Below are 12,951 nucleotides of genomic sequence, written 5' to 3'. Positions count from 1 at the left end.
GTTTTCATACAATAATAGATATCACTCATGTATTGATATGGCCCCATTTGAGGCACTGTATGAGAGGAGATGTAGGTCTCCCATTGGTTGGTTTGATGCATTTGAGGTGAGACCATGGGGTACTAATATTCTGAGGGAATCGTTAGATAAAGTGAAATTCATTTAGGAGAAGCTTCTAGCAGCTCAGAACAGGCAGAAAGAATATGCAGATCGAAAGGGTAGGGAATTGGATTTTATGGAGGGTGAACAAGTCTTGCTGAAGGTTTCACCCACGAAAGGGGTGATGCAGTTTGGGAAGTGATGTAATCTTAGCCCTAGGTATATTGGTTCATTTGAAGTTCTGAAGCGCGTGGGGGAGGTGGCTTATGAATTGGCATTACCTCCAGGACTCTCAGGAATGCACCCGGTATTTCATGTGTCTATGCTGAAAAAATACCATGGGAATCGAAACTACATTATTCGTTGGGATTCAGTTCTCCTGGATGAGAATTTGTCTTATGAGGAGGAGCCTGTTTCTATTTTAGGTAAAGAGGTCCGCAAGTTGAGATCAAATGAGATTGCATCTATCAAGATTCGGTGGAAGAATCGGCCAATTGATGAGTCCACTTGGGAGAATGAGGTTGATATGCAAGAAAGATATCCATATCTTTTTACAGATTCAGGTAATCTTTCTCGCCCTTGCTTTTCTTCTTGTGATTGTTCGGGGACAAACGATGGGTAAATTGGTATCTATAGTAATGACCTGTTTAGTCGGTTCGAGCAGTAGAACTATTTTTGATAAAAACTGATTGGGTCGACGGATCACGCGACGAACAGTCATGGTCACGACGGGCCGTAATGGAGTCCGTCGTCCCATACTTGTGTAATATCTTCTGTTTCTCTCCTCATTACCCTCGACGGCAGGCAGGATGAACCGTCACAGGCATGACGGTCCGTCGAGAGTCTCCGTTATAAAACACTTCAACTCTGAAAATCTGGGTACTAGGAGCGACTCTCTGAACTCCTTGACGGAACTACAGCATGGACCGTCGTAGATACGACGAACCGTCACAAATTTCTTTACTAAATTTAACTCTTTGAACTTTGTGACGGACCTGCAGGACGGCCCGTCGTAGATACGACGGACCATCACAAGCGGCGTAACCCTGACTTGGTCGGATTTTTGCTAAAAGTTTTAAAGGGGTGTTTTGGACTATTCATGATTATAATTATTGAATTAGTGGGGTAAGTTTAATAATTTATTTACTTGGGGGTTAAAGAAGTTAATAAGAGAATAAATAGTGGGTTACTTTTATCATCTTTTATAATTGATTATATGATAATTAGGGTAAAAGAAAAAGAATCTGGAGGATAAAACTAAAAAGAAGAGAGAGGGAGAACGAGTGAGAAAGAGAAGAGCAAAGAGGAAAGCAAAGGCATTGGGAAGTAGCTTGCTTGATCACGATTCTTCAGTGGAGGTAGGTTATGGTTTGTTTCTATGTGATAGATAAACTCTAAATAGCGATCGATATGTATTGGGTGGTATTGTAAAGTCTTCTATATGCTTGATTGTGTGTTTGTATGTTGTGATTGTGGTTGTCAGAATGATGAAACTGTTGAATCTTCAATCTTAAATCCTCTCTATTAAGATGACGCCTTGACATAAAGAAGGCTTGATGAACTAAAATAATGAGATAAAGGGATCGGGTGTCACGTTCCGACATGGTAGCATTAGGGGATCGGGTGTCACGTTCCGACATGGTAGCATTAGGGGATCGGGTGTCACGTTCCGACACGGTAGTATTAGGGGATCAGAGTTTCACGTTCTGACACAGTAGTATTAGGGGATCGGGTGTCACGTTCTGACACGATAATGATAAAGAGAATGAATCTTGAAATAGGTTAATGTACTCAAATTCAAAGAACCTAATTCCCAAATGAGTATGGTGTGGAGGCTTGAGTCCTCATAGGTGTGCTTGGTGTTGTTCTCAATGGTTCTTATACTTGTTGATTTTCACCTGTTGAGTATTATGGCTTATTTTATATTATTAGTCAGTATATATTTCTTTCTATTCTGAGTTGGCCGATGATACCTACTCACTACGTGTTCCTTGTAATGACCCCGACTTGTAATTTTCTTCTTGTTAATTGTGGAGTGCAGCAAGCGTGCCATCGACTTCGACTCGTCCTCAGATCTAGCCAGTCTTCAGCATATCAGAATTCAGGGTGAGCTATTATTCCTAGCTCGTGCTGGATTCTCTCCTTCACGTCTTGATGTCTTGAAGTTCGGACATGGACCATATTTTTACTATTTTTAGCTTCTTAAATATTCTTAGATTTAGAAATTTAATGATAGATTTTCTTGGTGTGATGACTTCCAGCTTTTGGGCATAATAAGTATTTAATTTTAGAAGTTGATTTAATTAATTTCGTTAATGAGTTTTGGATCTTTCAAATTACTTTTGCTATTCATAATTGATATACTAGTAAATGTTGGGGTTTAGATTTGTTGGTTCGCTCACCTAGGAGAGTAAGGGTGGGTGCCACTCGCGGCTCGTTTTGGGTCATGACATCATTAATGCAAGATATGCCTATTTAAAGAAGTAATCAATTTGACGATAATTCACCAAGTAATTTAGTTCCTGTAAAAAATTACTGAAAACTTTTCTTTAAAAAATGGAGAAAGTTGAAGAAGATATGGTGTTGTCAAATGTAGCATGACATCATGGGTTAAAAGAAGATGGTTGCAAAACTCTCAAATTCAAATTTTGATTTACGTCGATGTATTTTTCAAACAAATTTTAGTTATAAAGAAGATGATGACCTATAAAATTACAAAGACATAAAGATATTATTGGACATAGCATGTTGAAAGAATTTCGAATTTTCACTAATATTTTGATCGATCAACATTTATATGATAATTTTTATAAAAACAAAATTATGTCGGAGATACAAAATATACCACAGAATTATCTTTTCTAATGTTTAATTAGGTGTTGGAACACAAATAAAGTATAACTAATTGGTACAATATGCACTAATTTTTATTTTATTTTTTCAAATGAATGTTCTTTATTCCATTTTAGTATAACCAGAAAAAAAAATAGAACCAGCATTGTAAAATATTCAGGGAAAACTCTTAAAACAATACTATTAACTATATATTTTTCAATAACAAATTTCTTAGCTAATTCATGCTTTTTTAAAAAAATCACTAATTTATTGTTATCTTTGATAATTGTCCCCAAATAATTATTTATTAATTTTGGCTATTGACAAAATTCATGTTGTACACTGAAAAAAACCTAAAAATGAAAATATAGAATTTTGATAAGTCAAATTACTTGATTCTCCCAAGATAAAAAAAACTATTATCTTATTGTTAGTGACTTTCCATACAAGAAATTCTTCTTTATTTTAAAAATTAAAATTGGAGTTAGAGAAAGAGAAAATGGAGGAGTCAATTACAAGGTATGGTCAAGCCCTCACCAATAAATTTAAAATCCAGGTAGTCAACCAGCAGCAATTCTTTGTATGTAAAAATCTTTATTTCTCAAAGAATTTGTAAGACTATTTATAATCTCTCTTCGGATGCATATTTTATCCTTCATTTCTATCAAGTGTTTATAATTTTCACTAATAGCTGTTGGAATTCTTACCCACCAAATTGCTTAAGGAAAAAGTTTATTCTATATGTTCCTTAGTAGATTACAACAGTTACGTTTTGTGAAGCAAATAAAATAATAACACACTATTTTACTGCGGAAAACCCACACTTTTAAGGATAAAAACCATGACCTACATATCTGTAGAATTTAACTCCACTTTATTAAATTTCAAGTCTCAACAAAAGATTACATAGTTATATAACCTAAAGAATTTTAAACTCTAATTTCTAGAGGAATTATAAACTCTAGTTCGTAGTAAAGAAATTATGATCTCTAAGTTCTAGACACCCAAAGACACAAAAAACTCCGATTTTATATCTTCTACCAGCCGTAAAGTTTCTCAAATTTTTTAGACGAATCCTATACATATACTCGATTCTAATCAAAACTCTTAATTACAATATTACAATGTTTTCCTCTCAAATTGGCAACACTCCAAAGTAACTCTCAAAACTCTCTCAAACCTCTTAATCGTATTTTGATCTTCTCTATATGTAAGTGCACAATTTTCCTCAAGCGAAACTATCACCCTAATTATAGATTTGGAATTTAATTCAAAACCTATTTCAACTAGAAATCCTACTTCATATAGGATTCCTCTTTTGTGTGGAACTCCTAGTTCACCGCATCTCAACCTTAGTTTTTAACTTTAACTTTGCCTCATCAAATCCTTGTTGAACTCATCTTTGGATTCTTATTCTTATATGTCTTTGCTGCAAAAAAACTTACGCTTCTTGCTGCCTCAAATAAGTTTTCTTTAAGCATGTAAGAAGTAAATAAAGACGTATGTTTTACTTAACCAAGTAGGATATAATAGTCCTTCTTTCACTTGGATTTGAATTCCTTCTTACATCATTATTCACATGATTTTTCTAATTTATGTATGATTCCTAAGAAATTACAAAGTGTTACTTAATTACAAAGTGTTACTTAATTTTGCATTTCCTCTTCGTAAGCTATGTTAAATGAATTCAGGTTTGCTCAGGTTTCTCCATAATGCACCACTTCAGATTGTCAATCTTCAAAATATACACATACATATTCCTATGTACCTAACAAATTCTTCTTTTTTGATGATGACAAAAAGAGCATTATACAGTAGCTATTCTTCTTCGTGTAGATTTCATGCTTCATGTAAAACTCCTGATTGATTAAGAGAACTACCTTGCTTGCGAACTCCTTTATAAAAGAAAACCTTTTGTGTTAGTTGCTTGTTGAAAAAACAATACTTCCACATCTTTATATCTTCTAATTCACGAGGTTGACGTTTTCCTTATCCTAGTCGGATTCGGTCTGTAAGGAATATGTGTCAACAATCTGTTTCTTTCATCTGATCCTGTATTTGTTAGTTATCAAAATCTTTCTCATTCTAACAAATTATCCCTTTTTAATGATGACAAACATACATTACGAACACACCAAATAAGACATACATTTTTCTTTTCTTCCATGTTATTACTACAACTCCTTAACTTTTCCATACTTCAAATCAACGAGAATTTAAAAAATTCCCTCTTTTTGACTATGACAAAGTTTATCTGCTCGCATTGAAAAAGTACATATAACTCATAAGTTATTGCTTCCCCCTTTTGACATCAGGCAAAAAGAAAACATTGTGAAGGCATACACCATACTAAGAGAAGCACATTTGATAATCATGGCCACTAGCTATCACATACGCAAACACTTAAAAAATCAAGAACTCTGTTCGCTATAACAGAGTGTTTGCACAAACTTATGAGAAAGACATTAACTTGAAACTCAAACCCAACATTAGCATTAATCAAAAAGCATATACACCACATATTTAATCAAAATTAAACATGGAATCAAGCACATGTGATGAGAAAAACATTTTGAAGTCAAATTCAAAAGTGGCTAGGTAATATAAAAAGATTAGAGGATAAATAAAAGTCACTTTTAAGGAGCAAAGATATCTTTTGGATTAACAAGATTAGCAGTCTTCTCAATTTCAAAGGTAGACTTCATCTATGCATGCTCAATCCTTTTTTTTTCTATTTTTTAATTACTTTTAACGAACTTGTTCAATCGACAATGTACCCTCTAAAGAAACATTAGTTGACTTATCTTTAATTTCAAGAGAGTTAGTAAGAGGAACAAATTTTCTTGAATATCATTTGTAATGGAACATCTTCTCTCAATCTGTTCCATGCACGTGGTACTATTAGGTGCAGCACCACCTAAAATACTTTTTTTATATCAATACAAAATACCAGTTTATATGGTTCCCAATAGAAGAACTAGGTTCGACAGATGGGTCTCCCATCCATTCCCCCTTACTAGATGCACTCAAGTTGAGCCTAACAAGTGAACTTTTTTCAAGTGTATGGTCCCCAAAAATATTCCCCTCAAAATGTAAATCCTCTAAGACTTTACTCAATATAAAATATTCCCCCTAAGAACCAGCACATTCTACTTTCTTAATATATATTTATAAGGCACCAAAGTAGAGGTGTACTCCATAAAATTCTTCTCAATCATAGACCATTACAATGGAATAAGGCTTTTTAAGAAGATATTTGTTACGGTAGTATTTAGGGTATGAATATCTTTTGGGACAAGTGGAAGAATAGGTTTAAAGTGCATTGCCTTTATATTTAATCATGAATAATAATAGTGCACGTACTTTAGATCTTTGGATAATGTTAAATTTTCTTCAATTTTACTAAGTCTCTCTCGTGTGCTAGATGCAAATACAATGTTATAATGCATGAGTAGCATGACTTTAAAAATGGTATAGAGGCGTACAACTTAATTTACAAAAACTGAGCATAGAATTCAAGATTAGAGGACAGTATATGAAATGTTCATTATCTATTTTGAGATACTCATGTGACCTTAATCATCACCAAGATCCAAATTTTTTCTTTTGAAAATGTTTTCATTGACTGGTCATATTTTTGATTGATTAATCATCTGAGTGCGCATAACTTTTCAATTGGTGAATGATGGATGCTTCCTCTCACTTTTCCTGCAAATTCAAAGGTTAGATTAAGGAAGCCAGACTAGCTTGGGTCCTTTGTTTTGATCAAAAGGATAAATAAGATCTCTATGAGCCCATTTGGGCAGACTATTTTTTCTAGGAATATACATGTTCCTCTGTAGTGTTTCATAAATTCCTCTTGCTTTATTTTCAGCACTAACTCTGTATTTCAGACAATTTTTCTTAGAGCGGCCTGAGTTACCAAAAATAATATATAACAAAGAATTTTCAATCATAGGTTGTTCATACCCTATTCCAGTTCTTATGTTCCGAGTATTGTTACCTAGATGTGTTACTACCATGGAAGATTTTGTTCATTTATTAGATCTTTCCAAATCAATTTTTATCCTAGAAAATTCAAGATTCATTCACCTAGAATTTTCCCTTTCAAAAGATAGTTCATTGTTCAACCTCATAAGCTCTTGGTCACATCTGATTTGATCACCACTAATTTTTTCTTTTTCGTTCCCAGTAACACTTTGTCAGAATTTCAGATATGAGATCCAAAGTGCAGGGATAAAGTTGATGTACCTGTCCCTTTAGTAGTTGATTTTGTATCTGATTTTACTTATGATATTTAAACAGTTATGAGTTTTCACTAATGCATTGTTTGACCGTAATTTAATCATGATTTTTATAAAAATCTAATTTTGAATAAGCAAAATATATCCAAAGATATATCATCTTTTTTAAAGTTTAGTTAGTTATTGGAACACAAATAAAGTATCTCTAATTGGCATAAATATGCACTAATTTTTATTTTGTTTTTTCAAATAAATGTTCTTCATTCCATTTTACTATTACCAGAAAAAAAGAACTAGTATCACTAATTATCAGAACTGCATTGTAGAAATATTCAGGGACAATTGTTAATATTGCTTTGTAAAAATAGCTAATTCATGTTTTTTTCATAAAAGCAATCATTAATTGTTAGCTTTGATAATTGACCCCAAATAATTTTTCTTTAGTTTTGGGTATAGTCAAATTCATATTGTAAGTTTATTTTTTTTGGTATACTGAAAAAAACCTAATACGAAAAAAATAAATTTTGATAAGTCAAATTACATGATTCACCGAAGAGAGAAAAATTATCTTATTTTTGGTGACTTTCCAAATTAGAAATTCTTCTTCTTTTTTTTTCAAATAAAAAATTGGATTTAGATAAATAGAAAATGGAGGAGTGTATTACAAGGTAGGGTCAAACCCTCACCAATAAATTTAAAATTCAATTAGTCAACCAACATAGCTGCAATGAATCTTAAAATAGAAATTCTTTGTATGTTACAATCTTTATTTCTCAAAGAATCTGTAAGATTATTTATAATCACTCTTCGAATGCATATGTTATCCTTCATTTCTATCAAGTGTTTATAATATTCATTAATAGCAATATGACAATGAAATTAGATGTCCATATTGTTTTATTATAAATTCATAGAAAAAGGTAATATAATTATTGATATCTTTAATTATGCTATGTTTACGCAGATAAAAAGTTTTGAATTTTTTGAAAGAAGAAGTTGAAGAAAGAATAAAGTTAAATGAAGAAAAAAAGAGATGATAATTCATAATGACCAAATGGTAAGGATTAATCCTGTTTTGAAGAAAGAATAAAGTTAAATGAAGAAAAAACAAATGATAAATCTTGATGACCAAATAATAAAGATTAATCAAGTTTTCATAAAAATTCTTGATGTTTTGAGATCTTACAATAATTATTGTTTTTTCAAATCTCCGCTTCTCAAAAAGGTCTATACATTGCAAATATATATATATATATATATATATATATATATATATATTTATATATGTTATGGTTTCTTATAGTTATATTTGTACTTTTATTATAAACTAAAACATAGACAATAAAAAAGAATACTTTGTTTCTTCTAACTCATGTGACGTTCTTTTCTCTTTAATCTTTTATTAAAAAAAAATTAATATTTTCTAATTGAAACATTATGATGTTTGAACCTCATATATTTCATTTTTCAAAGACATGTTTACTTTAACTCTACATGGATCACAAAATTCTAAAACTTATTGTCTTAAATATGTTATTTGTGTGACTATAAAACTTCTCACTAATCATAAAATAAAAATTTAATAGCTTGATTATTCCCAATATAGGCAGAGTCATATTTTTTTTGATAGATTGGTATCAAAATGATGTTACATAAAACATGAAAGAAAGGAGTATCTAACATGTAATACTAAAAGTCTTTTTTTTCTTTTTAAAACCATTATTGTGTGGTCAAATTTACAGTATCAGGATCATAAAACATGGATTACATATTCGCTATAAGTTCTAATATTTATATTTTTTTCAAGAAGATTTATGTTATACAAAACAATCAAGCAGCATATGGATTTATACATTATTCGAAACATGCTAGAACAAGATAGGTTTTTTGAATTTGAAAATGTCAATTTCTTTAAAGATACGTTATTGATTTTTAGAAACATCATTGTTTAGTATCCAAATATAACTCTTCAATATTTTTTCTCGCCTTAACTCAAAGTCATTATGTTCCTAAACCCTAATTTTGTCGTGAAATTGTGTGTGGATTAACAACAATTGGACAGCATGGTATTAGGCACATAACAAAGCTCAAGAAGGTGAGTCGTTAGTGAGGAAGAGTACAAGAGTTAGAAATAAGGCCTGAGAATTCAAGAACGACGGATAATGATTGCAAAGGGAAACAACGCAGAATGACAAACAAAACAAAAGAATATTTTGGAAGTAATGAGTGAAGCTTACTAGAAGGTGGTCAAATTTATAGATGTTTTTTAGGTGTATTAAATATTTTTTTATAGTTCAGATAATTCATCGTTTGTCGTCAATGTTGATTGGAGACTATAATTAATCTCTTAACCTTATCATTTTCCGTTTTTCTCATGATTTTGTGGTTTGAAGAGAAAAAAGTGTCTCCTAATTGAATTAACATAATCTAGTTGATGATATGAACAATTGTTTGGTATGTGACTTGCATCAACCTCTTTATTTTTTTTGAAAAACTATTCATAAATTGTTCGTATATTTGACCATTTTGATATTATCTTATTTTAAAAATGTCTCTTATCCTATCACCCTCTATTGCCCTCTCTTCCTAGGAGAACATTAGTAGACCATTAGGAAGTAATTGTCTTTTATTTAGTGGCGGAACGAAAGCTAGTCATGACTATAACTTCTTATTTAAACTCCATTATATCACACATTATTTTATCTTTTTATGTATGTTAATGGTATAATGAACAAGTACTCCTTCAATAGGACCAAAATCTCATACACACGCCTAAACTTAACTAGGGTCCTATTACTTCCTCCCTCCCATCCCCAAATCATTTTTTTTATATTTTTGTGCACCTTTTGTGCTGGCGTGACAAGTTCAACCACCCAAGTATGTTGCATTTGTACACTGGTCTTCCATGTGTGTATTATATATATATATATATGTATATATATATACATATATGTATATATGTATATATGTATATATAAATGTATATATGTATATATATATGTATATATATATATATGTATATATATATATATGTATATATATATATATATTAAAAAAATCGATATTACAAAAAAATATTCTTATTTTCTTTCATTTTCATTTTATTTCAAATCTAACTGCAAGTGTTTTATATTTAAAATAACTTAGTTTTGAGCTGATATCAAAATAAACGAAGAAAATCAAATCAAACATCAAACAATAAAATGTTAAAACTAAGGGACACTTTTAAATTATTTATTTTTTGAAAAAACATAATCCATTTAAATATTTTGAAAGTAAAAAGATAACAAATTAATTTTTACAAATTAATAGTGAGAAAAAATTAAAATAAATATTTTATAAAGAAATAAATAAAAATAATTAAGTTTATATACGTTTTATATCTATCTATCTATCTATACTACCTTAAAGTATAAATTTCCTAGATTGAATGTGAAATTACTAAAATACCACTAAATTAAAAGATTTTATTTAGTATATATTTTATATATTTAATATTGTATTTATTTATGCTATATTATATTTAAAGTATATGCATTTTCACATTGTTGGGCAGTGACTCTTCCAAAAGGTTCTGAATTTTTTATAGAGTTGCGAGTTTTTCGATAAGTTATAACATGTTCGAAAAGTTGTGATTTTTTCTGAAGGGTTTTGACTTCTCTTAAAGATGCGATAAGAACCTTTTCATAATATCCTTTGATGTATTAAATAGAGGGGGTTTGTCACATGTTCAAACTACAAATTTTGTAAGTTTTCTATTCTTGTTCTTAAAATAAGAAAAATTGTAAGAGTTGTTCAATCATGCAATTATAATATTTTTGTAGTTTTCTATTCTTCCTCTTTAAACAAGAAAGATTGTGAGATTTTCTTAATCATTAAATTACAATAATATTTTGTGGGTAAAATAGATAGATCAACAAAAAATGAGTCGACAAGACAAATGAAAAAAGTCAACTTCAAATGAAAAGATTATCTTGATAATTTATATTTACTCTTTTTCAAGCAATAAAATATACTTTTGTAGCAACTTCTATTTGACAAAAAGATCAATGATTTTTTTTTCACAAACTATAACTTAGTTTTGAAAATCTAAAAAGACACAAAATGTGGAGGAAAATGCACTTGATCAAAAACTTATTCGAAGAGTCCAAACTATATTTAGTAAATACTCTTTCCTTTCCAATTTATTTAGTGTACTTTTACTTTTATTCAGTTTAATATAGAATTTTTTTCTTCTTTTTGTGTGACACATCTTTAAGACCACAAAGTGAAAAGAACTTCTAATATATTGAACATATGATTTTTAAATTGAAAATCTTCTTTATTTCGTAAAATGTCATATATAATTAAAATTAGACCAATCTATAGATAAAATTTTTATCTGTCTATACTACCTAACATAAAACACGAATTGTAGTATATCCTCTATATTTTATATTGTATTATATTTATTTGTATGTAATATACTATATTATGTTAAGAGAGACACATTTTTTACAATTGAAGGGTTGTGACATTTCCGAAGTGTTATAACTTTTCATATGAGTTGTGAGCTTTGAAAAGGGTTGTGACTTTTGTATAGGGTTGAGACTTTGAATAGTTGTAAATCTTCGGAAACTTTTCACACACTACCCTTTGTTGGCTATAAAAAGAGGGTTTTCCTCAAGTTTTTAACTACATTTTTTTTTTAAAAAAACATTTATTATGCTTGTTCTTCTTCTTCTTAAAAGATAAGATTTAGTATATCCTATATATCTTTATGATGGAACAATATGCACATACTATAACTACACATTTTAACTATAAATGATGGGATTTCCTCACATTTTAATACTCTATTTTAAAAATGTATTTAATTCTTCTTTCATAAAACCTCAAGATTGATTTATAGACGTGGACAATCTCAAAAGTTAGTGAAATTAGAATATTCTCTAACCTGAATGTTAAATTAATATAATATTCCAACTAAAAACATCAAATTTAATACATCTTTTATATTTTATCAAAATATTTATATCATATTATATTATATTAAAAGTAAGAACACCAACATTATAAGATAATAACATTGTACCACACTAAAGAGAAGGGAGGAAAAACTATATTGAAGATGTGTAACTATGAGTTGTTAAGAGTGACACTTTTTTTTTATTTTAATAATGTTTACTTTATATTTAAAAATAGTGTGCTACCTGATTTTACATTCACGTGAAGTGCATGTGCGTCAAAACTAGTAATAAAAAACATTGTACTAACTAATTATACAATTACTAATCAATAAATGTCATTTGTCCAATTTGTGCACTCATAACTTGCCTTCATGTGTGTGTGTGCACTCTCTATGCCATGTTAATGTATGTAGTATATTTATTCCATTTAAAATTTGTTTTGGGTGGAGGGTGCAGGGTGGAAGGTGGAGTAACAGGACATAGTTAAATTTAGGTGTGTCTTTGAGATTTTATTCATAATCTACAGGGGTACTTGCGCCTTATCCCTATTATAATTTATGTAATCTCTAGGCCATTTGTCTACCAAATTTATTATCGCCATAATCTTTCGATTTGTTGCAAGGAAATATTTTTCCCTTATAAATAGTGATGGTCTTACTCTATAATCAGCAAAACATTGAGAATAATTGTTTTTTGCTTAGTAACTAAACGTGGCAAGCATGGCCATAAATTCTCATTCAAATTCCATTATTTTATCTTTTTTATGTTTTGTGATTCATAAAACTCTATGTTACGACCCGCAATTACCCCTAGAATTTAGGTAG

The sequence above is a fragment of the Solanum lycopersicum genome, chromosome 1 (assembly GCF_036512215.1).
Source record: "Solanum lycopersicum chromosome 1, SLM_r2.1".
Lineage (NCBI taxonomy): Eukaryota > Viridiplantae > Streptophyta > Magnoliopsida > Solanales > Solanaceae > Solanum > Solanum lycopersicum.
The sequence above is the reverse complement of the archived record's forward strand: the minus strand, read 5'-3'. Positions refer to the sequence as shown.